Raw genomic sequence first — 10,278 nt, forward strand, 5'->3', positions numbered from 1 at the left:
AGGGGTAGTGCTCGTGGCAGGCTAGCTGTTTAGGGGTAGGGGTAGTGCTCGTGGCAGGCTAGCTGCTTAGGGGTAGTGCTCGTAGCAGGCTAGCTGCTAAGGGGTAGGGGTAGTGCTCGTGGCAGGCTAGCTGCTAAGGGGTAGGGGTAGTGCTCGTGGCAGGCTAGCTGCTTAGGTGTAGGGGTAGTGCTCGTGGCAGGCTAGCTGTTAAGGGGTAGGGGTAGTGCTCGTGGCAGGCTAGCTGCTAAGGGGTAGGGGTAGTGCTCGTGGCAGACTAGCTGCTTAGGGGTGGGGGTAGTGCTCGTGGCAGGCTAGCTGCTAAGGGGTAGTGCTCGTGGCAGGCTAGCTGTTTAGGGGTAGTGCTCGTGGCAGGCTAGCTGCTTAGGGGTAGTGCTCGTAGCAGGCTAGCTGCTAAGGGGTAGGGGTAGTGCTCGTGGCAGGCTAGCTGCTAAGGGGTAGGGGTAGTGCTCGTGGCAGGCTAGCTGCTTAGGGGTAGGGGTAGTGCTCGTGGCAGGCTAGCTGCTAAGGGGTAGGGGTAGTGCTCGTGGCAGACTAGCTGCTAAGGGGTAGGGGTAATGCTCATGGCAGGCTAGCTGCTAAGGGGTAGGGGTAGTGCTCATGGCAGGCTAGTTGCTAAGGGGTAGGGGTAGTGCTCGTGGCAGGCTAGCTGCTAAGGGGTAGGGGTAATGCTCATGGCAGGCTAGTTGCTAAGGGGTAGGGATAGTGCTCGTGGCAGGCTAGCTGCTAAGGGGTAGGGGTAGTGCTCGTGGCAGGCTAGCTGCTAAGGGGTAGTGCTCGTGGCAGGCTAGCTGCTAAGGGGTAGGGGTAGTGCTCGTGGCAGGCTAGCTGCTAAGGGGTAGTGCTCGTGGCAGGCTAGCTGCTTAGGAGTAGGGGTAGTGCTCGTGGCAGGCTAGCTGCTTAGGGGTAGTGCTCGTGGAAGACTAGCTGCTAAGGGGTAGGGGTAGTGATCGTGGCAGGCTGGCTGCTAAGGGGTAGTGCTCGTGGCAGGCTAGCTGCTTAGGGGTAGTGCTCGTGGAAGACTAGCTGCTAAGGGGTAGGGGTAGTGCTCGTGGCAGGCTGGCTGCTAAGGGGTAGGGGTAGTGCTCGTGGCAGGCTAGCTGTTAAGGGGTAGGGGTAGTGCTCGTGGCAGGCTAGCTGCTAAGGGGTAGGGGTAGTGCTCGTGGCAGACTAGCTGCTTAGGGGTGGGGGTAGTGCTCGTGGCAGGCTAGCTGCTAAGGGGTAGTGCTCGTGGCAGGCTAGCTGTTTAGGGGTAGGGGTAGTGCTCGTGGCAGACTAGCTGCTTAGGGGTGGGGGTAGTGCTCGTGGCAGGCTAGCTGCTTAGGGGTGGGGGTAGTGCTCGTGGCAGGCTAGCTGCTTAGGGGTGGGGGTAGTGCTCGTGGCAGACTAGCTGCTTAGGGGTGGGGGTAGTGCTCGTGGCAGGCTAGCTGCTTAGGGGTGGGGGTAGTGCTCGTGGCAGGCTATCCGGTTTGGGGTAACCCGACAGTAGCTTTGCAGCACCCAGCACAGAATCGACCATGGAAATCTGAACTCTGAATCGTCACGTAAGGGAATCGTTACCCAGACTTGTCAACACAGAACCCTGTTTAAAGCAAACCCCCTCCCCGAGGGGATGTCGGGAGGGGGTGAGAAGGGGGGGATCTTTAAAGAACAGCGAGAACAAAAGTTCAAGAGGTCGCCGCCCACGTGATCAATTCCTATAGCATCAACGATAGTGGGGGCGGGGGGCTGTTTCTGTGTCCCCGTGTTGCGGGGAGTGACTGGAGGGGAGTGACTGGTGGGGAATGACTGGTAGGGATTGACTGGAGGGGAGTGCCTGGTGGGGAGTGACTAGTGGGGAGTGACTGCAGGGGGTGACTGGTGGGGAAAGACTGGTGGTGAGTGACTGGTGGTGAGTGACTGGTGGGGAGAGACTAGTGGGGAGTGACTGCAGGGGAGTGACTGGAGGGATGTGACTGGTGGTGAGTGACTGGTGGTGAGTGACTAGTGGGGAGTAACTGCAGGAGAGTGACTGGTGCGGAGTGACTGGAGGGAAGTGACTGGAGGGGAGTGACTTGAGGGAAGTGACTGGTGGGGAGAGACTGGTGGTGAGTGACTGGTGGGGAGAGACTGGTGGGGAGTGACTGGTGGGGAGAGACTGGTGGTGAGTGCCTGGTGGGGAGAGACTGCAGGGAAGTGACTGGTGGGGAGAGACTGGTGGTGAGTGACTGGTGGGGAGAGACTGGTGGTGAGTGACTGGTGGGGAGAGACTGGTGGGGAGTGACTGGTGGGGAGAGACTGGTCGTGAGTGACTGGTGGTGAGTGACTGGTGGGGAGAGACTGGTGGTGAGTGACTGGTGGGGAGAGACTGGTGGGGAGTGACTGGTGGGGAGAGACTGGTCGTGAGTGACTGGTGGTGAGTGACTGGTGGGGAGAGACTGGTGGTGAGTGACTGGTGGGGAGAGTCTGGTGGTGAGTGACTGGTGGGGAGAGACTGGTGGTGAGTGACTGGTGGTGAGTGACTGGTGGGGAGAGACTGGTGGTGAGTGACTGGTGGTGAGTGACTGGTGGGGAGAGACTGGTGGTGAGTGACTGGTGGTGAGTGACTGGTGGGGAGAGACTGGTGGTGAGTGACTGGTGGGGAGAGACTGGTGGTGAGTGACTGGGAGGGGAGAGACTGGTGGTGAGTGACTGGTGGTGAGTGACTGGTGGGGATAGACTGGTGGTGAGTGACTGGTGGGGAGAGACTGCAGGGAAGTGACTGGTGGTGAGTGACTGGGGAGACCCCGAGTGCCCTTATAGAACACGCGAGAGTGCGTGAATCATCCCCTATCCACCCTTGCTCATGTCCTGATCATCACCAACCGTGGTCGATCCACTGCTGGATGAATGGCTTCCCAATCCATGCACGTATAGCCTCTTATAGACTGTTGGGGCAAGTGCTGTTTGCGAGCACCTATTAAGGGCGGGGCGGCACATGAGAGGCTGGAGTGGCCAGCATTACGACCGGACGCTTTTATATCCCCGGTGCTGATGGTCACACACCGCACCAGGCACTCAATTAAGGTCGAGTCGACCCAGGAACGGCCCAAGAACGCTTTAGATCTTCCCCACCGATGCAGGCTGTCAGCAGGAATCAAACTCGGGTCGCTGGGTTTCTGACGCAGTGCGCTAACCACTGCGCCACTGCTCCCCAAAATATACATCACCACCCTCATCATCCATGGCCTATTCACCACGCCTGGGGTTGATTACACAATGGACTAGATCACCAGTTTTTTTAGGCTGAGTCTACTTAGTGGAGGCCCAGTGCCGGTTTAGATAATCGTTACTGATGTTGGCTTTGAGCGGGACTCCAACTCGGGCCGCCCGGCTCGTGGCGCAGCGCGCCGACCGCTCCACCAGCAGACGTCACCATCATCAATCCACTTCTGTACGAGGACCTCCGCGACCCACACAAAGACAAAGGTCCCCCGTGGGGGCAAGTGCTGTTAGGGAGCACCTTCACACACACACACGTACACAGTTACACGCGTGTTCACACAAACAAATACCTGCTTCGTGCGTGCATACGGGCGCAGGTCGCCATCGCCAATGAAGCAGGACCCTCCTGATCGTGGGGTCTTGAGACTTAGTGCAGTGCTTTGTTCTCTTCAGCGCTGTTCTCAGGTTTTACGGCTATTGCCGCTGTCGCTGTGGTCATCCGGGTCGCTCTCTCCAACGCGTCGCTTCCCCGGTCTCTTCACTTCCCACCTCGTTCATTGCACTCCCTTTCGAGACTCGAGGTAGTTCACGTCTCGCCACCGTGGCGCCCACACGACAAGAGCCACGTCCGTTCAGCTGTCATTTGTGATGACCAGCTCGCTTCTGAAAAATACCTCTATAGCTCAGTGGGCCCTTACCTGGTAAAAGTTTAAAACTCCCAACATTCAAGGGTGAGGCCCTGCAGGGCCTTTCCAACAGGGGCGCAGCGTTGATCGCGACGCCAAGGCGCCCAGTTGGTCACAGGGGGGGCCTCGACTCGACAGGCCAACAAGTGCAGAGACATCGTGGCACCTTTTTGCCAGTGTCAAAGTATGAAAAATAAGAATAGGTTTTACCCTTTCTGGCAATAAAACACGAGGTGGTAAGATGTTTAAACAACAAATAGATACTAATTGGCAAGGAATCTTGACTTAAAGCTTTCGTGACTGCGGGAATTCATATTCTTTGGGTATTTCGGTAAGTCACGTAGATAGATTTATTTTATTATTTTGTTAACCTATCTACGTGACTTTACCGAAAGACCAAATAATTGGCAAGGAATAAAGTTTGCATTAACCACCCGTACTTGTGTTGAACATGCAAACAAACATGCTCTGATAATATGATGCATTGTCGTTTAAATGTGTATACGTGAATTGTCTCTGGACTGTTCGTCTTTTGGCATTCTCTGGCCTGACACTTGTGGTGAGACGAGGCCATGGAGAAGACTGCTGTCTCTGATCTGGGCCAATCAAAGACAACGCCATCTGATATCAGAACATGTTTGTTTGCATGTTCACAAGTACCATGTGTAGTAATAAAATAAAAGTACCATGTGTGTTTAATGCAGACTTGAATCCTTGCAAATTGGTGTCTATTTGATGTTAAATAATCTGAACACCTCCTGCTTTATTGCCAGAGAGGGTAAAACCTATGATTTTTCAAGTAAAAAGCATTTTCCGAAAATCCCCCCCCCCAAAAAAATTCAAACAATTAACTATAAACGCCAAGCAACATTGTTGCATTTGAAAAATAATATTTATGAAATACACAGCGTGAAATCTAGTAGCGCTACTGCTGGTGTTTGTAACTGAACACCACTCGGCCTCTTTGCTAACTGATATGCGCATGAAAGCAAGACTCACGGTAACCTAATTGTGAGTATTGTTACATTTAAATACGTGTAATAATACTGTCACTTTTGATTTAAAGCTTTCGTGACTGCAGGGATTCATATTCTTGGTTCTTTCGGTAAAGTCACGTAGAAGGGAAACAATAAAATAATAAAAACATAAAACAATAAAAATCTCACGACGTTTCGGTCCGCAACACAAGCAATCATCATCAGGTGTGAAAACCACAGCAAGAAAATTTGAAAAAAGTGGCGTTTTTTTAACGTTAGCACCACGGATAGCGATTTGAAAGTTTGTTCAGATAGATGAGTCCATCTATATTTTTGGTTCTTTCGGTAAAGTCACGTAGAAGGGAAACAATAAAAATATAAAACAATAAAATTCTCACGACATTTCGACTGCAACACAATCAATCATCATCAGGTGTGAAAACCACAACAAGAAAATTTGAAAAAGTGGCGGTTTTTTAACGTTAGCACCACGGATAGCGATATGACAGTATGTTCAGATGGACGAGTCCATCAATGTTCGGAAAAGAGGAGGGGCGAGACGAAAAATAATGTATGCGGTCTGAAAGCCACCTTAAGCGTGATCAATCAATTAAGACCCGAAATGGTTTATCAAATCCTTCCAATGATTGCTAATCCAGAATCCATCTTCTCGGTTGAAATTGTCTGTGTTTGTATATGTGGATAGCCTCATGAACGAATCTCTCATGGTAGCCAGATGGCTTTCAAAGAACCTCTGTCTTGGAGAAGTCAATGTTATGTGAACCTACTGAATTATAACAGTGATCTGCCACGGCCGAGGTGTTGGTCTTACCGTGTTTCAGGTCTGCTTTGTGTTCACGGATGCGGTCCGAGACATGTCGTTTGGTTTCTCCAATGTAACTACTACCACAGAGGCAACTTAGTTTGTAGACGCCAGGGTACTCTATGTCCGGAATCACATCTTTTACAGACGGAACCAGATCACGGATTTTATGTAATGTGTTGAATCGGACCTGGATCTTGTGTTTATTCAAGATTATGGAGATATTTTTTGTGATCCCCGCAATGTAGGGTAAAGTGATGGTTTTGAAAGGCTCCTCAAGAGTGTCCTTCATCTTCTTTGGTTCTTTCGGTAAAGTCACGTAGAATGAGAATAAAATAATAAATTGATAAAATAAAATAACACAATAATATTCTCACGACGTTTCGGCCACATCAGGTGAAGGGACAAGTCCCTTCACCTGATGAAGGCCGCTTGTGTTGTGGCCTGAAACGTCGTGATAATATTATTGTGTTATTTTATTTTATCAATTTATTATTTTATTCTCATTCTACGTGATATTACCGAAAGAACCAAAGAAGATGAATCCTTGCAGTCACGAAAGCTTTAAATCGAAAAAAGTGTCCTTCATCATGGTTGGAGTGATAGCTTTGCGGATTGTGTGGTCGGAATAACCATTAGCTTTAAGAGCTTGGTGTACGTGCTTGAGTTCACTGGCTATGTGTTTCCATTCTACGTGACTTTACCGAAAGAACCAAGAATATAAATCCCTGCAGTCACGAAAGCTTTAAATCAAAGAGTCCATCTATGCTCGGAAAAGAGTAGGGGGGAGACGAAAATAATGGATGCGGTCTGAAAGCCACCATAAGCGTGAACAATCAATTAAGACCCGAAATGCTTTATCAAATCTTTCCAATGATTACTAAGCCAGAATCCATCTTCTCGGTTGAAATTGTCTCTGTGTTTGTATATGTGGATAGCCTCATGAACGAATCTTCCATGGTAGCCAGATGGCTTGCAAAGAACCTCTGTCTTGGAGAAGGTTCTTTGCAAGCCATCTGGCTACCATGAGAGATTCGTTCATGAAGCTATCCACATATACAAACACAGAGACAATTTCAACCGAGAAGATGGATTCTGGCTTAGCAATCATTGGAAGAATTTGATAAAGCATTTCGGGTCTTAATTGATTGTTCACGCTTACGGTGGCTTTCAGACCGCATACATTATTTTCATCTCCCCCCTCCTCTTTTCCGCACATAGATGGACTCGTCCATCTTAACAAACTGTCAAATCGCTCTCCGTGGTGCTAACGTTAAAAATAACCGCCACTTTTTTCAAATTTTCTTGCTGTGGTTTTCACACCTGATGATGATTGCTTGTGTTGCAGTCGAAACGTCGTGAGAATTTTATTGTTTTATATTTTTATTATTTTATTGTTTCCCTTCTACGTGACTTTACCGAAAGAAACAAGAATATGAATACTGTCACTGTGAGATTGTCTTCCTCTAAACCCAATACACCGTGCAACTAAAATAATACATAGAATAATTATTGCCGACATTATTATTGTGTAGAGAGTGAAAAAGATCCGTAGCTATTTCAGTAAAAGCGAATCGGGAGAAATGAGGGTGGCCCACAGTCGTTGGGGGGCACGGGGGTGGGTAACGCTCCTCCCAAACTGGACACCTTTATTAATTTATTCAAGCAGTTTACAAGTCAGATTCTAAATAAAGTGACTTTATGCACCCGCGGTTCTTAATGCTCATTCTCGTGTCACAGTCGCCCTCTCGTGGTCGCGAGGAGAGGGGGGCTCCGGGGACGGAATCCACGGACGACTCCCAGGGAAGTGGCCACGGACTTCCCAAGACTTTCTCCCTCTCTCGGCAGGGTCGTGCCAGGTTTTCTCAGTAGGGGGAGGGGGCGATGTCGCTGCCGCTGTTGCTGCTCTGTGACCCCAAATGAGGAGTTCGCAGGGTAATTTATTTTTTTATCAGCTTTGGGATGCTTTGGCTCAATACTGGAGAATACACAAACATTGACACTTGTAAGGAGCCCGAGTCGAGAATCGAGCCGAGGGGCTTCTCGCTGTGAGGTCACGAGTGTGGAGGATGGGGAGAGTGGTGGTGGTGGAGTGGGTGGTTTGTGTGGTGGTGGTGGCGAGGAATATTCCAGAGAGGATCCGAGGTCGCTCCCAGGTTAATCTTGGACGAGACAAGGTGTACTGTACTGTGACGAGACAAGGTGTACTGTACTGTTGATGCTCACGTTAAACCCAATCCAATCCTGGCTGCTGACTGGGCCCTATACACAACGCCCTCACTAGGGGCTCGCCGCCTGTACCACTGGTGGCCAGATCCAGCCTGGCTGGGTTATGAACCCTGAGCAGTGGACAACAGGACAGTCGGCCAGGGCCAGACCTCTCACAGGTCACCTCCGTGCCGCCCGGACACAGACGCCGCGAATTCGCGGACTGTCCCGCTCCAACACGGACAGGTGGCAACGCCGCTGCTCAGCGAGCCTCTGTTCAGGCCGTTATGACGCGCGAGCGTGTGGTGTGAGCTGCGCTCGACCGTCTTTGTATCCCCAGCGCTGATGTGTACACATTGCACCGCGTACTTGTTACAGTTGAGTTGAAATGGCCTAGGGGGGCCCAGGACCGGTTAAGACATCACTCGCCACTGATGTTAGCCGTGGTGGTCTTTACGATAACCTAGACCCTAATCCAGACTAAACGTAACCCAGACGTTAAGCCTCACCCAGACCACAACCGAAACCCCAACGCAAACTACACGTAACCCACGCAATAACCATAACCCACCTCCGAACTCCGATAACTCTGAACCAGACCATTGAAGCGCTGTCGTCCCGACAGTTCTGTTCCTTCACCTGAAGAAGGCTATTTGTGCTGTGGCCGAAACGTGAAAATTGTATTGTCTTATTTTGTTTTATTGTTTTATTCTCATTCTACGTGACTTTACCGAAAGCACCAAGAAGACAGACTCCATCCCTCACCCTGCATCAACCAGGGCCCCTCTCGCTCCCAGCCGTGCACCTTCGCACGACCCCCAGCTCACACCACACGGACCCTCACCGCCATCAAACCCCCACAGCCCCCACCCTACACGGCCCCCACAGCCCCCACCCTACACGGCCCCCACAGCCCCCACCCTACTGGGCCACTCGCCGCGTCATCTTTGGAGACGTCTTTATTGGTACACATATAATATAAATAGCCTCTTGTCGCCGCTTTTTTATATTTTAAGGGACATCTTTTTGTATTTAATATAAACATCAAAACATTTTTTTTGTAATCTGCTGCAAACATACGCCGTCACATACGCATGCGGTAACGCGTTCTTAGTAGATAGTGAAGAGACCCGTTTCAGAAAGATTCCGCGCTCAGGGCGCCGCGGCATCGCCGCCTCTCAGCGACACTCGGGGGGGGGGGGGGGTGGGGGGCACAGGGCAGGGGCCACACGGGGCAGAGGCACGAGGGGCGTGGGGCAGCAGGGCACGAGGGGCGTGGGGCAGCAGGGCACGAGGGGCGTGGGGCAGCAGGGCACGAGGGGCGTGGGGCAGGGCACGAGGGGCGTGGGGCAGCAGGGCACGAGGGGCGTGGGGCAGCAGGGCACGAGGGGCGTGGGGCAGCAGGGCACGAGGGGCGTGGGGCAGCAGGGCACGAGGGGCGTGGGGCAGCAGGGCACGAGGGGCGTGGCGCAGCAGGGCACGAGGGGCGTGGCGCAGCAGGGCACACGCACAGAGCGCCAGAACAGCTGGGGCAGGGCCAGAGTCGCAATCTCGCGAATGTCGCATCTCGGGCAGTGCTCGTCAACACAGAGAGCCGGGTGAAATGAACTCGTGAACAGGGCACGAACCCAGACCTCGTGGTGAACGGGGAGGTGGGGAGGGGGCAGGGGTGGGGGGCGCGACGGAGGGCGACGGGACATCACCACAGGGTGAAGCTGCTGCGATTGTGAGGCGGAGAACGCGAGTCGTGAGGACAGTTCCCTCGCCGATGGGACTACGGCCTCGACTGTGCCTCGTGCCTGCGGCGAGTGCATGGAGGAGGGAGAAGGAGGAAGGAGAAGGAGGAGGGAGGAGGAGGCGCAGGGGACGCGCTTTTACATCGAGGTGAGCTCCACGTGCCGACGCGTCGGGGTGCCGTGGCAGGCAAACCTCCGAGCGTCGACAGCGGCCACGCGGAGACTGATGCCGCACAATCGCGGGCCGAGCCTCCGTGGGCCACGATGCTCGTGAAATCGGGCGGCGCGTGGAGAGTTTCCCGGCACAAGTTCCAAGCGTCGCCTCGCCAGTGATTGAATCCGGGCCCTAGAGGATTTTGGTTTCCCATCTCTGCGCGTCGCTCAACGCGTGGACGCGTGAACATTTGTTTGGCTGTGCTTGGCCACTCCTCTCTGTCTTAGGACAGAGACTTCTTGTCACATCGTTACGTGGCCGGACCCAAACAAAAACTATTATGGATCATATTGGCTGCTAAAATCGCGAAGATTACTAGCAAGCTCGTAAACGCACGCGCAGTGTCCTTGGAATTGGCCAAACATTCCAATGCTGCAATAGAGAATTAGCGGCACATCACTCACTCGGGGACACACAGCAGCAGGGCATCGCC

The sequence above is a fragment of the Petromyzon marinus genome, chromosome 40 (assembly GCF_048934315.1).
Source record: "Petromyzon marinus isolate PM22_M1 ecotype Great Lakes invasive population chromosome 40, UKy_Petmar_22M1.pri1.0, whole genome shotgun sequence".
NCBI lineage: Eukaryota > Metazoa > Chordata > Hyperoartia > Petromyzontiformes > Petromyzontidae > Petromyzon > Petromyzon marinus.